The sequence below is a fragment of the Triturus cristatus genome, chromosome 3_1 (genome assembly GCF_964204655.1).
Source record: "Triturus cristatus chromosome 3_1, aTriCri1.1, whole genome shotgun sequence".
Lineage (NCBI taxonomy): Eukaryota > Metazoa > Chordata > Amphibia > Caudata > Salamandridae > Triturus > Triturus cristatus.
The window spans coordinates 260705545-260727027 of NC_140583.1; the positions used below are offsets into that span (position 1 = coordinate 260705545).

At 44.1% G+C, this 21483-nt stretch overlaps 1 protein-coding gene across 6 annotated transcripts in view; it reads right to left on the reverse strand.

The window, feature by feature from the left end:
* The window catches only part of SNUPN (snurportin 1), a 190550-nt gene that overhangs the window by 87445 nt on the left and 81622 nt on the right, over positions 1-21483 (reverse strand). The gene's annotated exons all lie outside the window — the stretch shown is intronic.

Sequence of the window (21483 nt, forward strand, 5' to 3'; positions counted from 1 at the left end):
ATGCAACACAACTTGCAATTTTCTGATAGGAAAAAGATTATATGCCTGTAGTCACTGTTCCAAATACTCTATTAATTTTTATTTAACAGAATTAATTTAGATTTAACCTTCATGCACTCCTCATCTACCTCAAATGAGAGATTATTTTCAAATAGGACTTATGTCTCTCTTTAACCTTGTCATGTGTGTCTCTTACACCTCCTAACAAATACTTACTAATAAGGGCTCCAACTTTCATCTACTGGTATACAAGACAAAATCAATGGTGGCTATTACAAAATGTATGGCAGTAACCACTTCCTACAAACCTTATGCGGTTGCCAAATAATGCCAGCTGCAACCTCCACTCGAGCAGCAATTTACTTTTGGCCCACATCAAGCTGTAGCAATTCAATTACTGAAGCCCTAAGTAGCCATGGTCGCTCTTCTAACATTTCTATTCAGAATGATTGCAATTAGGCTTTGCCGTCCCCCTATTCTATGGAATTGTAACAATGCTAATTGTTCTGAGTTTATGCATTTTGCTGCTGGCAGAGGCTCTTATACTGCATTATAGAGCACAATAGTTAAAATAAACATTTTGAACTATTACAGTGGCTCTGTTAGTTGTTATTGTGGACAAGTACGAGTGAGTAAGCGAAAGGTTATGTCTTGCTACTGCGATTCCTGAGAGAGACTGTAGTGTTGTGTTCTGGGTTGTTGTAAGGAAGTGGGTTTCTGTTGCAGTAACCCCCCCACTTTTTGCCTGATAACTGATGCACTTTTCCTTGGTGTGCCCTGGGCTCTTGCCAATCAGGTGCCCAGGGCCTGTGTTCCTTCCCTAAAAACTGCCTAACAGCCAAAACCCAATTGGCATCTCTGGTCACATGTCAGCCCCTGGTAAATGGCACCCTAGGTACCCAGGGCCTTGTGACCAGAGAAGGCCCCTTAGGGTAGCAGCACTTATTGTGCCACCCTTAGAGGCCGTGTACCCTGACACACACACACTGCCTTTGCAGGCTGAGTGTCTTGGTGCAGAACAAAACAAAGAGTCGACATGGCACACATCCCTGTGTGCCATGCCCACAACACACACTGCCCTGGCATACCTCAGTCACCCCTCTAGGTGGGTGCCCTATGCCAGTGGTGTGGGCACAGGTGCAGGAGCCCTGTGCCCCTACAGTACCCAGGTCCATTCCTGGGCACTGTAAGTGCAGTGCTGCCATTAAGAGTATATGGTGCTGGGAGGTCGTCAACACGAACTTCACAGCACCATGATGGCTACACTGAAGACTGAGAAGTTTGGTATCAAACTTCTCAGCACAGTAAACCCACACTGATGCCAGTGTGGGATGTACTGTAAGATGCACGACAGAGGGCAACTTAGAGTTGCCTCCTGAACCTAACCTACAATCCACATCTTGTCCGAGGGGCTGCCTAGGCTGCCACACAGCAGACATGTTGCTGGACCCCTGGGTAGACAGCCATCCGCTCTCCTGGGCCTGCAACAATGCACATCCTGGGCGAGGTGCTAGGTCTTCTCCCCAGGATGGGCAGGGGAAGCTTCAAAGGCATGCCGCCTTTGTGAGCTTCTACAGGCCACTTGCTGTACTCAGCAACTGGCCCCCACCGGTTCTGACCCCCTCTCTGGTGGGAAGATCGGCGGGAAAAGCTAAGTGAGGAAAGGGGTGGTGCTAGCCTCTGCCAACCCCACCCCTCGGGTGGGGGAGGCGAGGTGAAGCACATCTTCGGGCTTTCGTCATCTTGAAGATGAGAAGCCCTGCCCAATCAGGACTAGGCTACTGCCCCCCTCCCACAGGTGAGTGGCAGGATAGGGGGTGTACCCACCCTAGTGGAGGGACCCATTGGTCCCTGCCCTTTACGTACCTGTAACGCCCATAAATGTAATATTTAGGGGCACCCTGAACCTTCCTTCCTCAGATCCAGATACCGAAACAAGTAAGAAGATAAAGAACCAAGAAGACCTGCTGTGCAGCTGCTAACAAGAGGAAGACACCAACTGATTTGGCCCCAGATCTACAGGCCTGTCGACCCTCGAACCTGCTCCTGCTAAACCCCGGCATCTCCAGTGGTCAGCAACCTCAAAAACCCCGGAGGACCTGACTGCCTTGTGACTCTAACTGGGACTCCCACGAGCAGTGGTACTGCTCAAAGCAAGTAACAAGCCCCTCGCATCAGCCAGGAACCGCGACTCCTGCACACTCTGCACCCACCAAGCCTTGCCTGTGACGGAGTGAACAAAGACCACAAGGACGTCCCCCCGGCAACTGTGACCCCGAATCCAGCACCCAAGGACCCACCTCGACGCTCCGGACAACATCTGCAGCCTCAGAACCAGGGACCCCTCCAACCGCGACCATCAGAGGGTAAGATTTCCCAACGCCAAAAGGCACCCCTGCACCCGGCACCCTGCGGCCCCCTGTGCCCAACTCCTGGGTGCCTACCTATCCTCCAACTTCCCAACTTACCTCTCGAAGTGGTGGTCGCACCTGAATAATCTTCGTCCCCGAGCTTGCAGCCTTTGTTCGTCCTTGAGCTTCTCCACTGAAATCCATTGAGCGCCCGACGGCTTAAAAGCACCCTGCACCCAGCCGCCCGAGTGCCCCTGGCAGTGCAACCTCTACTCTAATCTACTTCCCCACTTGCCCTGAGTAAGTGACCAGGAGCCCAGCTCCCACAGCAGCGTGGCCTGCTAGCCAGCCGCCACCAACCTCCTGCTATCAGGAGAGATCCCAGTGCTGGATCTTGGTGCAATTACAACCGTACTTACCGCTAACTTGATTTTCCTTCATAGGATAACATTGCCTGGTTTTCGCCAGAAATTCTTTTAAGTGTCGATTTTGCAAACGTACAAATATTTGTTAAAAATCGCCTGTATAACAAAAACGCATTCTTTCAAATGTTTACAGGAGATGCACCAGTGCTGGATCCAGGATCCAACACTGAGTAAGAAAAAGTAACGATAATCCTACTTACCTGCTAAGTGAATTTCCTCCCATAGGATAACATTGGTGATTCTATGTGAAAAAGTTTCCAAGTGTCAACTTCTAAAATACAATAATATTCCTTAAAAATCACAACTGTAACCAAAACGTTTTTACTCAACTGTTTACAGGAGATGTCCCAGGACTGAATCTAGGATCCAGTCCTGTGGTAAGAAAAGTAATCCACAAAGTAATCAATTGCATTTAACTAGAAATTCCCATTGAGCTCAATGTATAATTGTGTTTGAAATTGTGTTGCCCATTGCAACAACTATCTATTGCATTCAAAAGTCTATTGCCTGTTGAAAGTATTAATCTACAGCATCTCATTCTGAGAAAGTATATTTTGATACCTATTGTTGGTTCTAAAATAAAACAACTATATATTTTTATACAAAACCATTGGCCTAGAGTTCAGTTCTTGAGTGTGCACAACAAATGCTTTACACTGTCCTCTGATACTGCCTTACTGCTCGACCAAGCTACCAATTTAGAGAGTAAGGTTATATCTAACTTTAGCCTCTGCCAAACCTCTGGGGACTGTGGACTCTGTGCACACTGTACCTATTTGGGAACAGTATATACACAGAGCCACTTTCTTACAGTGGTCTATTCATTTGTAGCTTTGCGATTATGTAGGAGAACAAATGACACTATAGCTAGGTCCTGTTTTCCTGCGCATAGTTCTGTATATGTGCAGGATCCCCGCAACAACAGGTAGTAGTGACTCAGGAACTTTAGCAGTCAAAGATAGCTTGGATTTAAATAGGGTACTCAAGTTATTCAGTGTCCTTGATGGTACAGAAGCTGGTTACAAGTTATTTGCCCCCACGAGTCTGAACAGATATCTTACTTGTTGCCTACTACCAGGACTTCCTTGGTCCCAGAATTCAGCTAGAGCTCATTTTCTATCATACAACTGGAGACTGGAAGCATATATGTGTGAACATTTTCTTGTACAAGAACCAGGTCAACATCAAGCCTGAAAAGTCAGCTGTAGTATAACCACAAAAGATGAACCCATAAGAAGTTATTATTCCTTCAATGGGTTTTAAATACACATTTGTTTTTTAAAAGAGTGTGGCTAATAGACAAGCCATGTTGGATGTCACACTTCATGCTGCCGAGAATAACAGACTGATCTGCCTTGTATTAAGGACCTAACCCAATTCAGGACACTAGCTCCTAGACCTCCTTTGTACATCACAAGTGAGCTACCACAGCTTGGTAGAGATTTGCGGAGCTCAACCATGGCTGTAGAGGTTTACCTTTACCAAACAGCCCTATTTCAGTTTATATATACAACCCTGGGTTATTTTCTAAGATCTGAGCCACCAAACTGATTTTATTTTTTAGGTCCTGTCATACACATTTCCACTGTAGAAATACGTATCTTGCAAGTCTCGAACACAGGAAATGCTGGAAACTGGTAGGCTTTGGGCTAGAATAATCATATTGACCTTTAGATGCCAAAAGATGATCGCACTGGTAGTCTCTTAGAGCATCAGGAGTTTCTCCATCTCTTTCAACAGAGAACACATTTGTAGGAGGTGGAGAGTGAAAAGACAGGCATAACAACTGACTCCCGCACAACCACTGAGATTAACGCATCATGGTTTTTCTCCAAACATGAAGAGAAAGTGAATCTCTATTTCCACTACATCTCCCAATTGCAGTACAATGTGCCCAGATTTTGAGGACAGAAGGAAGATATTACATTATATTTCTTGGGTTCCTCTCATACAACTTTCTTACTCAAATGGAGAACTGTTGCAATGATTCTATGAACTCACAAAAGCCATAAGTCACACCAGGCTTAGCTCTGAAGGGGACTTTAAAGAGTGGCTGGGTCTTGCTTCTCTCAAGTCATAACGGACAACCTCACAGTTCAGTCTTTCACTGATCAAATACCTCGCTGTGGTTGCAAAGCTAGCCATGTTTCCTCAAAAGTCCCACAATATCATTCCCAGGTCCCTCAAGCAGCACGTTAACAGGACAAACGCAGCATATGCAAAGCCAAGTTGCCTCTTGTGTGTTATCAGCATTTCATCTGTCTGCATTAAAGGATGACATCTTGATGAACTTTTCTCACAGAATTACTAGCTCACACCTCCATATATGGGTGAATGGTAGAGGCTGCCACTAGACCTATGTCCCCAAAAAACGCTATGGAGATTATCCAGATTATCAGATCGATAGATAACTTTTCAAGAGATGCATTATCTTGCTTCCACATAAAGAGAATACCTTTTGGCAAACATATCCTGTAACATCCAGCACATTTTTTTTTTAATGGAATAGTGGACCTTTGCTGTGAACAGCTTGGTAGGACGGGAGCAAGAACCTACTTTAAGTGGGAATTATGAGGTACCCTGAGGCCCTCGTAATTCCACCGGCCAGGGGGTGAAAAACCTGAACTCAATTAGGGTCTCCTCAGCAATGTCACACAGAGTGGATATCAGATGAGAAAGGAAGCAGACAGGTCCCATCCATCAGAATCTGCAAAATCTGACCACCAGTTAAGTTTTGCAGGGCAAATGGAACCTACAATGCAAAAATAGAGCTTGTGGCATGGACATTTACAACTGTCAAGAACAGCAGGGTAATTTGCCAGGATCAATATAGGCTGGAAAAGAGGAACTGCATGGGTGTTGTTAAGCACGTAATAAGCTGCAGAGTGCAGGTATGAAAGCCTCAAGATACTGGTGTGAGGGAGCCATGATGGTACCCTATGTAGTATTTTATTGCGGCCTTCCAATGAGATGAAAGTTGACAGATGTCGGTCAAATGTGTGAGTGGCAATCCAGAGAAGACCTGAAGTTCAATCAATGCCCTTTCACTTCAATTTTATGTGCAGCACTAAAAAGTGGTCTGCCTAGAACATACCGGATGCTGAAGGAGATAGAGGCGTTCCACATTCAGATAGACACTAGTTGTACTGCACTCTGCTTCGCCAGTTCTCCTGCCAAAAGCTCCGTCCATGGGTCAAACCTCAGTTCAGGCAAACTGTCAGCAGAATCACCGCAGTATGGGAAAGCCCTCGCCCTATTTCCATTCAACTTCCAGCAACTCAGTTTTGCAAAAAAAGGGAAAACGACAAAGACCTGAATTCAACTTTTATTTGTGCTAGCATATCTCTAACACACTAACACCTATCTAAAGGATTGAAAGAGAGAGGGAAAAAAACAACAATCAAATGGGGAAGAGGCAGGCATCTATGGAAGGAACAGACAGAAGAGTGTGAGGAAAAGGTGAGGGACTACAGCTGCACCGATAGGGTGCTCTCTTCCAGAGACATTAAAATCCTAGAAAAGAACTTGAAGCACTCCTGCTATCAGATAACGAAGAGGTGGAGTGAGTAGCATTCTAAATTCTTGACTATTGATGCTGCTTTAAACATTTTTAACCATTTTAATTTTAACTGATTCTAGGTTATTTCTTGCAAATTGCACTTTTGGGGCTAGACAGCTGGGGAAACACCTCGCGTGGGAGCTTTTTGTTAATTGCCTATTCAGGGGTGTTCAGTGCCGACAGTCTTTCATTGCTGCTAATTGCCTTGTTTGTTGCTGGTCTAGTATTTAGCAAGGCCCCTTCATTTAATGGTGGCTGACGAGAAGATGTGCAGCGGACGCATGCAACGAGCGAGTCAAAGGCGCTAAGAAAAGCCGGCCTACGCCTGTCCGTGCCAGAACAGGGCCCGGAGCCCTGCCCATTGGAACCCGGTGAATCTCCAATAATAAGATACTCAAGAATGGAGACAAAATGCCTCAATAGACGGCCAAAAGAGGCCTGTCTGCACTCTCGTAACCCAATCTATTTAATGGGTAAATACCACATCAGTCATTATTGTCCAGATATGATTGAGCCCATACATTTACTAGATCCTGGCATTCTATTAATTAAAGGAGCCCTGAGGGAAGAGAGCCGGTTATTGCCTACCTACAAATATTTTTTATCGAATGTAGATCCCTCCCTAAGCATAAACTAGAACTGGTTACCCTTTTAAAGGAAACACAGCCAGCTATTCTGTTTTTGACAGAAACATGGTTTAATGAGGAAGGTGGTTCTGGTATTGTAGAAGCCCTGCCACCTGGATAGCCAATTGCTAGGTGTGATTGGGCAGCAAAGAGGTGGAGGAGTTGCAATCATTGTAAAAAAGGATTTAAACTGTAAGGTTATCACAATGTCAATCCCAGGTAGTGAAAGTTTGGCCTTCTCTATTAAATGTACCCATACGTTTACATTCTCAGGGTTACGGATATAATGGCCTCCCGGTCCAGCTGCAGAGTTTATTAATGCAGTGCCGGATATAGTGGCTGCCTCTAGTCTTCCGACAGCTAATTTTAAGGTTTTAGGTGACCTAAATATTCACATTGAAAACGCACACTGTGTACAGATTGCTAACTCTTTACATGATTTGTCAGTGATCTACTTTTCCCAGTTGGTTTAATCTCCGACTCACAAGAAAGGTCACATTTTGGACCCAATTTTTACTAATCTATCTTACATGACAGTAGATTCCCCTCTGCCAATGGACAGATCATCATATCATACCATTTTCGATTCCAATAGTTGGGCAACAAGCACCTAGAGTAACATATTCTAAGACATTTTGGCAATGGTCTAAATTCAATACGGCCAGATGGGAGCAAGCCTTAAGCAAATTGGCACCCAGTTCAACTGTATACATTGAGGTGCCGATGTTATACATAGGACTAAAGAATTGGATTACAAAAAATCTAGATGTTTTAATTCCATTAAAGAGGAGTCAAAACACAGCACCTCTGGGGGGGAGGGGAGGGGAAGAAAAACCTTGGTTCTCTCAAGAATTGAGACTACTAAAAAATGAATGTACAAAATCTGAAAGGAAATGGATGGTCAAGTATGATATAAGTAAACAGATTTATAAAGCATCTTTAAAAAAAAATATCATCAACCTATCCGGAGAGCCCGTGCAAATAGACTCACAGAAAGGATAAAACAATCGCCAACTCACTTTCTAAAGAAAGAAAGGACATTTATGACACTTTAGCTGGCTCTCCAGACTGTAGGGATAGTACGGAATACAGATTAAGCACCAACAAGTCAGTACTTTCTGCCTTTCCTCAATTGACCACAGAGGATGCTATGGCGGTGGCAACCTCAATTAAATCAGGGTCACCACTTGACCCAGCCGCGACTGATATTCTGGTGAAAGGGGACAACGTGATGCTTACTGCCCTGACCGATCTGTATCATCTTTCCTTCCAAGAACTTTAGTGTTCTAGAGGAATGGAAACATGCTATTGTTCGCCCATTTCTAAAGAAACCTAATTTAGATCCAGAAATAAGCAACTACAGACCCATTTCTCTATAACCTGGTGTTAGTAGATTCTGGAAAAAATTATCAATGGGCATATCGCAGATCATTTGGAAACTAACAATTTCTTCACCCTACCTAGACAGGTTTCGTGCTAGTTGTAGCACAGAAACAGCTCTATTGAGGGCTACTAAAGATCTTAAAATGATTACGGACCATGGTGAATCATCAGCACGGATCCTTTTGGACCCAACTGCCACCTTTGATACGGTTTCCTACCCTATTCGTCTTCATCATTTGGAAGAAATTGGCATCACAGGAAAAGTTCTTAGGTGGCTTGCTTTATTTCTGGACAAACACAGTTTTCAGGTTAGCGAGGGGTCACTCATGTTGTCCAGCCATCTGCTGTTCTGTGGAGTTCCTATGCAGACGATACCCAGCTGATTGTCACACTGGCACCAAACATGGACATCGTTGCCGTGAGACCCAATAGCTGTCTAGAAAAGGTGTCCGAGTGGATGACAGCCAGTTGCCTGAAGATGAATATATCGAAAAACTGAGGTGTTGGTACTAGGGAATAATCCAACACTTTGAGATTATATCATCCAGCCATCTCCTCTAGGGGAGCGTCCAGTCCCAAAGTCAGAAGTAAAGAGTCTAGGGAAGATCCTTGACAATCAGCTAACCTTGGCCTCTCAAGCAAAAAAGGTGTCTAGGAGTGGTTTTGGCCTCTTGAAAACACTGAGAAAAGTGTTGAAATGGCTCCTGATAGAGGCATGCAGAGTTGTGATTCAAGGCCTGATTCTGTCCCACCTTGATTACGGCAATTTGCTGTATTTAGGCAGCCCAAAAAGAGTGACTAAAGCTGCAGATTATCCAAAATGCTGCTGCTTGCATTCTGTTAGGCACCGGCACTTAATCATCAACACCGGCGCTTGTGAATCAGTTAAGGACAAATTCATTTTTGGTAGGCACAAGGAGATTAAGTGATTCGCCCAGAATCACAGAAAGGTGAGCCGACGCAGAGACTCGAACCTGGTCTCCAGCTCCGAAGTCGGCAACTCTGGTCATTAAGCCATATCTTCTCCCCACCTGTAGGGTTTGATTGTTAGTAGTTGGTTCTATGTAAGGCAGTGCTAACAGGAGACAAGGGCTGGTGGAAGCTGCCTCCTGATGAGAGCACTTATTTTTTTTTTTACAAATTAACCACTGCTGTTAGGTATTCCGAAAGCACCATCAGTCGGCGCAGCACTCAAAACTCTTCACTGGCTGCCTATAAACTGCAGGTTACCATACAAGGCATTATGCATCGGGCAAAGCACAAAGGAGGTCCTCCTGTTCTTCAGTAATTGGCCACTGTCTTTCGGGCCAACAGGGACCCGAGGGCAAACAATCTTGAGCTGCTTCATGTTCCAAATATCAAAAGAGCGAGGAGTGGAGGTCGGTCATTACCTAATCTTGCACCCAAGCTTGCGAATGCTCTGCCCATTAGCCTTAGGATGGAGGTCAATTTCCTGAAAAAAAATTAAAGACATATCTCTTCACTTAGATTCTTTCAATCTCCTTGCTCTCGCTCCAACTTCTTTGATAGCGCTGGAAAGGCTGTTTTCAGGTAGCCATGAACTTTATAAAACTGGTGAATAGAATAGAATTCTGCCACAAAGAGGTAGGAAATTATGGTAGCCTTCTCTTATGGACTATGCGAAGCTTAATGAATGTGGACACAGAAGCTAGCCGTCTCCCATGTCTGCTCAACCACCTACTTTGTGACAGATTATGTTCTTTAAAAGATTGCAGCCTCTGAAAGAACTTGTATGAGGGAAGTAAGAAACTATTAGCTTGTTAGAAGCAGAGGATTTTGATTGTAGGTAATCAACAGTAACGGAAGTGCAGCTGAGACGGAAGTGCAGCTGATCAGCACAGCTTGGCACGGAGCGGAGTGCCTGCTACCACAAAGCCGCAAACCAAAAGCTGCAAGCCGGGTCGAGCCAAAAAGCTGCGACGATCCCTCCTTGCATCTCCAGCAGGGAGACGGGAAAGCCGCGAAGACCACACCCTCGCATCTCTTGCTTAGAAGACGGTGAGACGCAGGGGGACTGGGCTGTTGAGGGATAGAGCCGGGGCATTGCCTGACCCAGCGGAGGCGGTCAGCCTTAGGCTGGTGCAGCTTGCGGGGTTGGTGTAGGCAGCTCCTTGCTCAACTCGCCCGATTTCCACCAGAGTGCTCTGTCGGATACCCTTTGCTTCTTCCTGATAGCGCCCGCACCACGGGACTCACCACGGGATGCATTAACTGCAGATACAGCAGACATAGCCTTGGGGGATCTGTAACCCGGAAAAACTGGTGGCTCACAGACCACACACTCAACAGGTCAGGTAATAACAGGTGCGGGCGGTGCAGCGCCCGCACCATAGAGGGTGAGCTCGGGCACCCTGCGGAAGCAGTTCAGCCAGGTCTGGGCTTGGATTGGCCGCAGCCAGCCCATAGACTTGGTCATTGCGCTAATCTTGCTCCATATGCTACCAACCAGAGAGCGTGGCCAGTGGGTAGGAGTCTGGTCTAGTCCAGGCTGGTTCAGATTACTGGAGCACTTTTGAGCCAACAGAGATTCAAGGACCTCAACTACACAGGAAATTCATTCCTTACAAGTGCGTCTAACGTGGCCAGGTTATTAATGGTCGGAGTACAGGCGGACTAGGCTGAGAGAGTTGTGGAGTCTCTGGACCTTTGAGCACCGTTGTGAGTGGGAATAAGAAGGACTTGAGTAGGCGGAAGATGCCATCTAGATGCCTGCGCTCTGGTCGGTCCATTCTACAGAGGTAGGTTCAGAGCCTTCTTCTGGACCAGTTGGAAGCAAGATCGATTGCCCTAGCTCTCTTAAATTACTCAAAACCATCAAGCATAAGAAACCACAAGATCATCTGTCCTGTTGAAACTCAGCCTACAATGTTAGCAATGTTCACTAAGGGGTTGAGAAATAAGTCATTGCGGATTACCATAGAGGGGATGTCCCCTAGTATAGCTAGTGTGGATGAGTCACGTACTGATATGGTCATCTCGCAGTTATCAGTTCCGCACCAGAGTAAGTCCATTGCGCAGAAGTTGGTGGAATCTCCCATTTTTACTCAAACTACCAATTTTATTGAGCAACCTTCATTGAACACACTGGTTGAAGATATAGAAATGGGCATATCTGATGCCAAGGGTAATTTTGAAATAGCAGAAGCTGGTAAAAAGCAGTCGCCTGAAATTGCTGCCTCGCTCAAGACAAGGAGCATGGTGGCTATAACTGGCACTGCAAATGCGGCGGAGTTAAATTTAGGATTGTCTTCATTCAGGGGGTTGTCTCAGATGCCCCAGGACGATCACCACGCGCCCCTGAGGATTTAGAGGACATCACTTTGCTGGATATAGATTTACCCTTGGTGTAAAATCAAGAGTTGGAGGCCAAATTAAAAATCACCGATCGCTCAAGCGGCAGCATTGAGAATGTCAACTCGAATGCCAGCTATGTATAGCACTACTCCTTCAAGTGTTGGTTTTTCTCGTATATCGGAGACATTGAACTCTGAGGGGACCCTAAGCAAGGGGGCACAGGACATATGGCAGTTAATGAATGAGGGTTCCAATTAGAACGTGGATGAAAATGTGACTAGGGGAGGGAAAATGTTGAAATTTTAAACGCCTTAGAGAGGATTTTGTCTTCAATTTTAACTTTGTTAGAAAAATGAACTATTAACTCTGACCATTTGTTGGATGTACTGATGCCAATTTTGGTAGGTGTACAGCACCTTATTACTACCGGTTGCCATCTAGAAAAAGTGACAATGGGTAATGATTTGAATACTCAGGCTTCCCAAACTGATACAGTGGTAAGGGAAATGGGAATCCAAGTGAGATCTTGTAGGGATACAGGAGTTGCCTCAGGCAGGCAAAACGAAGAAACCACAACATTAAGCAACATGGGTCGTGCTGGCCCTCCAATCCAGCTGTCTGAGGATAAACTATCAGGTGTTGTTTGAAGCGCAAAACACAAAGGGTCAAGTTCTTAAAAACTCCTTGTCTCTTTATTCAATATTTTATAAAAGGAATTTACGCACATTGGGCGATCCAGAAATTACATCTGCTCCCTCTCTTAATAAACAGTCTAAGGTTGAAACTGGATCCTCCCGGGGAGGGTGCCTCCGAACTTGAATATAATGGGGTAAAAACATGGTAGGGAAAGAAAAAAAAGAACCGGCATATCACAAAAAGTAAACCAAAAAAACTGAGGTTGCTTGAGGCTTCAGAAGTACCCGATAATATCATTTTGCCCAAAACTGGGAAAGAGTATAAGGGCTGCAGGCATCCATGGTGGTCAACAACCGGAATGACCAGATAACAATCCTTCCTATACCCCTTCAAGTATAGAGGTGCCTTTATTGGAGGAATCTCGACAAAATGATGGAAACTAGGATTCGAGAATAGGGAGCTATAATGAAGGATTGGGATCTGAATGGGAGAACCCAACTCCAGGGTCTGACTCGGATGCTAAGGAGAACATGGTGGTAAAAATAAAATCTAATAACACCACGTCTCAGGCAGGGCGAAGGGTGGTTAGCGTTCCCCAAAATTGTTCCCATTCTGAAACTCACCATGAATGGATAGACTCTAGTCTCGGAGGGGAGAATGAAGGTGGGGTGAGTTGTTCTTCTGTGTCCTCTTTTATGGTGCCTCTTCCACCAGTAGCAAATATAGTGAAACAGGGGGCAAAACAAATGTATAGTGATAAGGTATTAAGAAAGTGTAAGCAAGAGCAGCATTTAAAACCCTGACTTTTGCCTCCCTGTTTGACAGAGAACTGGGCCCATTAAATAGAAGCTGCCTTTTGCAGCTTCTATCTGAAATTGAGGATTTGAGATTGATTACAAGTAGAGATATCGATCGGGTTTTATTGGGCTATCGAAATGGGCTCCAGAACTCCAAAATTATTGTTAGCTCTGGGATAATTGCAGGGTTAGTCCTGGCGAATGTTGGTCTGTTTAGGACAATTGGGATTGATGTATTCTTGCACGAGGAGCAGTAACTCCACAGAATGAATCTGTTGAAAGTGCTCATCAGGTTTTATGCAGAATGACATCGCATAGTAGGGTCCCACAAATATGGAAGAGATTATTAGAATTTCGGTTGGTAGCAATGATGGTTAAAGGGTGATTAATGTTGCAGGGTTTGGGGAGCAAAGGGCAACTAAAGTTAGTAAGGAAGCTGAATTGGCACAATGGAGTGGTGTATCGGGTACATTGAATTGTTTTAAAGGAAATAAAAAAACACTCTCTATGCTGCAGAGGTAGCCCCCTGGGGAAGATCCTGTCCTGGAATATGGCAGGTGTAGAAAAGTTTTATATTAAATACTCTAATATTTTACGATCCTAAGATAATTTGCTTTCAGGAAACTTGACGTTGTACAGATTTTAGTTTTGAGAAATTATTTGTATTTCGCTGTGCAACGAAACCCTCAGCAAAGAGTCATGCAAGTGGGGGCTTAGCGATCCTACTTAGTAATAGTATACATTGAAACCCTCTGGTCTCTATTCATTCTTCAAAACTATGTATGTGTTTAAAACTGACCTTGGGTAACGTAACACAAGGTCAGCATTCATCTCTCTTATTGGCAAACATATACATTCTTCCTGGTAGGGCATCCGACTTTGTTGTTGACTCCATTTTTTCTTTTGTGCATAGAATCAGTATTTCTAAAGATTGCACCTGGATAATGTAGGTAGGCGATTTTAATGCCAAAATCTCAAACTGCTCCTCGTGGGCCTTAACCAAGATCTGGAAGACGTATGGTCCATCCCTGAATTTCTGTTGTCCACTCAGACCCGATCAGATAAGAGAGGATTGAGCCTGCTGGACTGTTTAAGAACTAATGATTTGGTTATAATAAAACGGAGATTTCCTGAGGACTCTCCCACATTCTATACATTCCACGCTGCCCGGGGGCAGTCATTAATAGACTATATGGTGGTATCATATCAACTATTTGGAGCATGTACTCTGTTTAAAATTCTGGGTACTGATCTGAGTGACCACAGTATTTTATCAGTAGATGTTAATTTGGAGTTTGAGTTGTCTGATCGTTAAAATTCAAGAAATGATACAATTAAGTTTAATAGAACAAATGGGCGAACCTTTTGGCATAATAAAAATGTAATAAGTCGAGGGAGGTATGTTAAAAATGCGAGCTCTGGCCCTGGTCAGGAAAGTCCAATCGATTGGTTAGAGAAGCATCTGGCCCAATTTAGAGTATGTGGAAGTACAAAAATAGGTATTGGTATTGTTAAACCAGCGGTTACGTCACGAAAGGTAAAAAAGCTATATCAGGAATTGAATGCTTTAATAAGGGACCAATTTAAGCAGGCCTTATTGTCTAGGCAAAGGGAAATTAATAGGTTAAAAAGGGTAAGAACTAGACTTAAGGCTGCTGAACGTAGGGGGTAGAGGACTCTAAATGAATTAAACTGAGAGGGCGCACGCTCCGGGGACTCACGTAAATATTGGTATTGGACCCTAATCGCTAAATTCTGCGATCATAGAACTAAGGTAGAAGCCATTTTAATATCTGACGCAGAATGGACCCAATATATTTCACAGCTATATGCTCTAAATATTGGGAGGAGTTTTCATTTGGGGTCAATACCAGAGCACTCTTTGCTGAATATTTCTGGTCCTCCCTCTTGTCGGGAAATAGAGACTTTTATTAAAGGGGCACGGTACTCTGGTGTAATGGGCACGGATGACATCCCGCTTGCTATTAGTAAACAAAACAGCTAGTCATGGGTTCATTTTCTTTTACCAGTGTTTTGAATTGATTTTTATAAAGCGCGCAATACCCGATGGTGTCAGCGCATTGCGGATCAAAGAATGGAAAGGGGCAGAGACCGAGGGAATAAGTCAACAAACATTAACGCTCAGTAGGTGGAAACAGCCAGGTCTTTAGCTGCCTTCTAAACAGCTGCAGGCTGTGTTGGGAGCGGAGGGCCAGAGGGAGAGAATTCCATAACTTTCCCCCCTGGAATGTCAGAGTCCTCCAGCCCCATTTTACTCTCTTAATTCTCAGAATCTGAACCTTATGCTCTGTGCTAGATCTCAGCGTTCTGCTAGGTGTATACCATGTGTGAATACAGGGGGGCGGTTCCATGAAGTGCCTTATGCATTAGGCACAGAGATTTGAAAGAAATTTTCCTCTCCACTGGGAGCCAATGAAGGCCATGCAGTACATGTGACACCGGTTTGAATTTGGGGATGTTCAAGAGTGTTCTGGCCACTGCATTTTAGAGGGACTGCAATTTTTTTATCAAGTATTTTGGGATACCTAGAGAGAGTGCATTGCAGTAATCTAGATTCGACCCAACCAAGGCCTACATTACGGTCTCCTGAAGTTTTGTTGGAATAAACTGGAGTATTTTTTTAATAATCCTTAGCAGAAAATAGCCCCCGGAAGTCACTGCTTTAATCTGAGTTCTGAAGCATAGCTTGGTGTCAAAAATGACACCCAGATTTTTGGCCTTTAGAACTGGCTTTGGTGGATCCCCAAACTCCTGGAGCCACCAAAATGCGTTTCAGAAGGAGGTTTCATTCCCAAAATGCAATACCTCTGTTTTCCCGGAGTTTAGCTTTAGACAGTTCTCCTCCATCCAACCTGCAACTGAGGTCATGCAGCTGCGGAAATTGTTGGCATCCTTTTCAACCTGAGATGATATCTACACCACAATCTGAGTGTCGTCAGCGTAAGAGAGTATGGACAAGCCAAAACTCACGATATGCTGTACCAAAGGGGTGACATATACAATAAAAAGCGTTGGACTAAGTGCCGATCCCTGAGGCACTCCATATGGAAGAGAGAAGGGACGGGATTTAACCCCTCCCATCTCAACCCACTGTTGCCTGTTTTCAAGAAAGGAGTTCAGCAACGATTGTGCCGCGCTCCTGAAGCCCAGCACATGGTGGACCGTATCAAAGGCGGCAGAGAGATAGAGTAGAATTAGTGCCGCTCTGCCGCCCTTGTCCACCCTCCCTCTGATTTCCTCTGATGCCGCCACCAGTGCAGACTCGGTGCAATGATTGGCTCTGAACCCATGCTGAGCCGGATCCATCAATCGATGTGCATCCAGAAAGGTCTGCAGCTCTGCGTTCATGGCCTTCTCTAGGACCTTAGCCGGGAACGGGAGATGAGAGATAGGTCTATAACTGTCCTACCAACTTAGGGTCCAGAGAGGGTTTTTTCACAAGTCGAAGAATGGAGGCCTTATTCCAGATGCCAGGATATAGGCCAGAACTCAGAATTTGGTTCAAGAGATCATTAAGTGGTCACGCCACCTGATTAGCCAGCTTACTTATGATCCCGGGGGTGGGGGGGAGGGGGGGGGGCATTGATCGGAAGGAGCCCCCGAGTTAGAGTTCATCAGGCTAATAATTTTGTCCTCCGTAAGGAGAGAGAACTTCTCAAAAGTGGGGGAGTCTTCCCGACCAATACCTGAGTTTGGGACCAGAGCCTCTTTCAAGTTGCACCTGAGGCAAGCACTGGGAGTCTGCTGAGAGAATGCCTGGGAGATGGAATTGACCTTGGATTGAAAACATTCCACCAGCTTACCGCAGAAGGCTTCATCCATCTCAAAGGCCTTTCTTACTGCTATTCTTACGGAATTATTCCGCCCTACTGGAGAGGAAGTATTTTGGTCCCGTTCTAAAAAAAAAAAGGGCCCTAAGGTTTCTCCCGCCAGTTTCAGGCAGATTTCCTCATTGGGTGCAACGGGAAAATTGTTTGCTAAGTGTGTACTTCTTCATCTGCAGGATTGTGCATTTGGTAATGATCTGTACTTGCAGAACAAGCGGGATTCCATAAGCACAGTGGCACCTTGGAAAATATCATTGTTTTACAAACTCTGATCTAAAAATATCCAATAGGTAAAGGAATGACCTTTTATGCAGCCTTCATAGATTTCTTCACAGCCTTCGACCGGGTTGACCGGGGAAAGCTGTGGAGGAAACTGGCTGAAATGGGGATTCCGGGGGCCAATTACTAAGATTGATCATCGCACTACATATCGCTACATGGACACAGGTGTTGATGGGAGGTAACGAAGGCCTGTCAAGTAAAGTGGTAACTCATCACGGGCTGAAGCAAGGGTGCCTGTTGGGACCACTTTTTTTTTCTTTGTACATTATTGATCTGCCGAGCCGGATATGGCAGTGTAAAGGAAATTTGCCTAAATTAGGCCCCTTGGAATTGGGTTGTCTTCTTTATGAGGATGACGCTATCATTCTGGATTTGACTCCAATAGGCTTGCAAAGGCGACTTAATGAGTTAGTTCATTTCTCCGATAATCACTTTTTAAAAATAAATATTGTAAAAAGTAAAATTATGGTTTTCAGATCTCGGGAATGCAAGGTTAGGAAAAATCTACATTGGTTTCTGGGGAAACGTAAACAGGAGGTTGTGAAGCAGTACCCGTATTTGGGGATAATCTTCACGAGCAAGTGCTCTAGCAGTGACCACACTTTCCAGTGCAGTAGTAAAGCAATATCCCAGGCATCCACACTTGGTAGGCTATATAAATGTTGAGGGCAAAGGGATTTTGCACATGTTTTATCCGTTTATAAAATTAAAATCACGACATCGGAGTTATGCATGTGAATAGGTGGATGGAATCTCCCCATGGAGTACGTAGAACCATTTTGCAGTTAAGGATGAATCTCCTCCCATTAAGAATTATAACAGGGGCATGGGAGGGACTGCCTAGGGAGAAAAGACTGAGCTATGTGGAAGCTGGGTGCAAGATCTAAATCATGTCTTATTTGTTTGGCCCCTGTTACAACATTTACGTTGTCGTTTATTAAGACCTGTATTTCTAAAGAATAACATCACTACAGCAGAGGAGGCCTGTGATTGTCTTTTAGCCCCGCCATCTGAATTAGTGTGTTTTAAAGTCTTCTGTTTTTTAAAACAATTTTTAATCATTTTCTAATTATTAGTATAATGTGATTTTCATCTCCGTTAAATTAAATATACCTGTCTATAAAGATGGGTAGTGTATCTTGCACATTACAAAACGGAGTGTAGGTCAAGATGTATACTATGTAATACTTGTTTGACCCCCCACTATACTATATGTGTAGTTATGATAGGTTATATTAGTAGTGTTGCACACTCGTATGGATTTAAAGGAAGATGTCAAAATATTGTTTTGGGATATGATATATTGTAGTTTTTTACTATTTTATAAGTGATTGAGTAATGTCCTTATTTATGTGTACTTGTACTTTATATATTAGGTGAAGTGATTTAAGGGAACCGCCTTTTCCTAAATAAGGTCCCTTAATTTTATTGTATAATGAAATTATAATTTAAAAAGGGGGACAAGTCTATTGCGGCTAATTATAGGCCAATTAGCCTCATCGACTCAATCCAGAAGATAGTGGCCCGCCTATTCTTAAACAAGATCCTACTATGGGTCGAAGAACAGGACATTTTAAGCCCCGCTCAGGCGGGTTTCCGCAAGCGGACAAGCACAATTGATCAAATCTTCCGCTTCGTTGTCATATATTGGAAGGTAGTGATCTTAGCTAAGGGTGCATTGTATGCTGTTTTCGTGGATCTAAAAGCAGCATTTGACCTGGTTCCACGAACCAAACTCTGGGCTGTTTTGAGGGAGATGGGTTGTGCACCTGAACTCCTCTCTGTAGTCATCCGCTTTCATGAGGACAACGTGGCACGGGTCCGTTGGGGGGAGGTGGGTGAGGTGACGGAAGATTTCCCGGTTGACAGGGCCGTGAGGCAGGGGTGCGTTTTGGCGCCTACCCTGTTCTCGCTCTTTGTCAACGGTGTGGTGGACTTTCTCTCGCGGACCCCCACCGACGCACCTGTTTTGGCCGGTTCACGAGTTTCCATCCTCATGTTTGCGGATGATACACTGATTATCTCCAAGACCCCAAGTGGCCTACAGAAGGCACTTGGACGCTTTGAAGAGTTCTGCAAACTGAGGGGTTTGTTGGTAAACACCGAAAAGACCAAATTTATGTCCTTTAATGCACAGAGATCATTCAGGGGGAAAATATTCATGAACAACCTACCCCTGGAGGAGGTGACCTCCTTCACATATCTTGGTATTACACTTCAGAAGGATATGCGATGGGACTCCCAAATGGACCGAGTGATACTAACACACAAACAAAAATCAGGTGCCCTTTTGACCAGATTTAATAAATCTTACACAAAACCAATTTCCCCAGCTCTGGAAGCCTACGGTGCAATGGTGCTGAGCTCATGTTTGTATGGGTCCGAGCTTTGGGGCTTTAGTAACCTGGACAAACTGGTAGTACTTGAAAATGCATTTTTACGTAAAATCGCAAGCTTACCTGCCAGTACACCACTGCGCCCTTTATTGTTAGATCTAGGTAAAAAACCATTGGCACACGTCGTCAAGCTCCGCCCGCTGCTATATTGGCGTCGCCTTTGGTGCACAGACGAGCTTGAGCACTATCAGTGTGGCTTCATGGACATAATTAAATCTAATTCATCACATAACATTCCTTGGTTACACAGCATAAAATCCCTTTTGTGCAGCATAGGTCTGTCTGAGCTTTGGAACGACCCCGAAAATGCTACCTTCCCTTCTAAGAGCAAACTGAAAGCTATCTACTGGGAATGGGTCTACATGATAGAAACTACACAAGGCCTCTCCTCCCATTTAACAGGTCGCTTTCTTGATTTTAAAAATAGTCCATCACTCGAAAGCTACTGGGACATAATAGAGAAGCCCCTTGACCGCAAGCTATATTTTCAGCTACGGGTGGGTGCCCTTCCAGTTGCAGAATTCACTTCAAGTTGGAAAAATACTCAAAACAAAAATAATAAATGCTACAACTGCACTGAGGAATGCGAATCTGTCGAACACTTGCTATTTTTTTGCCCAATGTACATACAACCCCGTAAAATTTGGATAAAACCTGTATGTAAATTGTTGGGCATTAGGAATTATCGGACAGCCCTTCGCATTATGAGCACTGACCCTGCCCCTCCCATCTGTATAGCAGTGGCTAAATTTCTAGGGTGGGCCTGGGGCTTACGATCTAAAGCACTGAGATATGATGGCAAATTGTAACAATCGATTGCACTAGTTCAAACTTATTGGAAACTTAACTTTTATGATGGAAACACATACAACGGTCTCACATACGTGTTATTTTAACTTTGTGAATATCTGTATACAGTTTTTTAATAGTTTTTTAGCTTATTGATGGTTGAAATATTGAATTTAATGCTTGTCTTAAATATTTTTAGGTAATTTATATGTGTGATGTTTGTCTGTGCTTTTATGACTCAACTGTCGAATAAAGCTTAATTGAATTGGAATTGGAAATTATAATCGTTTTACTCTTGTTTGTATTTTATTCTGGTATTAACATAAGGATGATTTGTTATACTGAAATTTCTTCTTTTTACTTGTATATCTTTTATGTGGAACTTATTGGAGTTCCGAATCATAAATTTAAAAAATGAAAAAATTGAAGGAGAATCTTTTGACATCTCAAGAGCTGCATGATCCAAGGACAAAGATCCTGAAGTAGCAAAAAAAGCAAAGATTACGTGTGAGCTAGGCCAGCAGCAAAACATTTGTGACTTGTCCGAAACTGGATCACAGATAGAGGGAACTATAGGCCCTGAGGTTTCTTTGTCATTTTTATTTGCGAGGAGGGGAAGGAGAGAGTGGTGAGGACACTGGTTCCCTCCCAAAGGAAAAAAAACTTTATAGCCTATTCTGTGGAGGCACTAGTATAGTACAGTTTCCTCCTTATCATGGGCTGTGTTTACAATGGTAGGCTTCTTTACAGACTAGTTCTCTTGAAATCATAACAAGAAAGGTTGTTTCAATGTTCTAGCTACAGAAGTGTGATCCTTATGGTAAATGATCACAGCAATCAGTTTTGACCCTTTAACAGCTATGGTTCCATTGGCCAGTTGAGCCTAAAGATGGTTCTTTACTAGTACTGAAAGAATTCAAATATGCCCTAGCAGCACTAAAATATGCCTACTTGACCTCTATACAGAATCCAAGCTTATGGTACCTCATAGAGGTGAGATACAATAAGCTTGGATGCCAACAATCTCAGTACTGTGAGTGGGGTGGCAGTAGAGGTCCACTGCAGCAACAACTGAC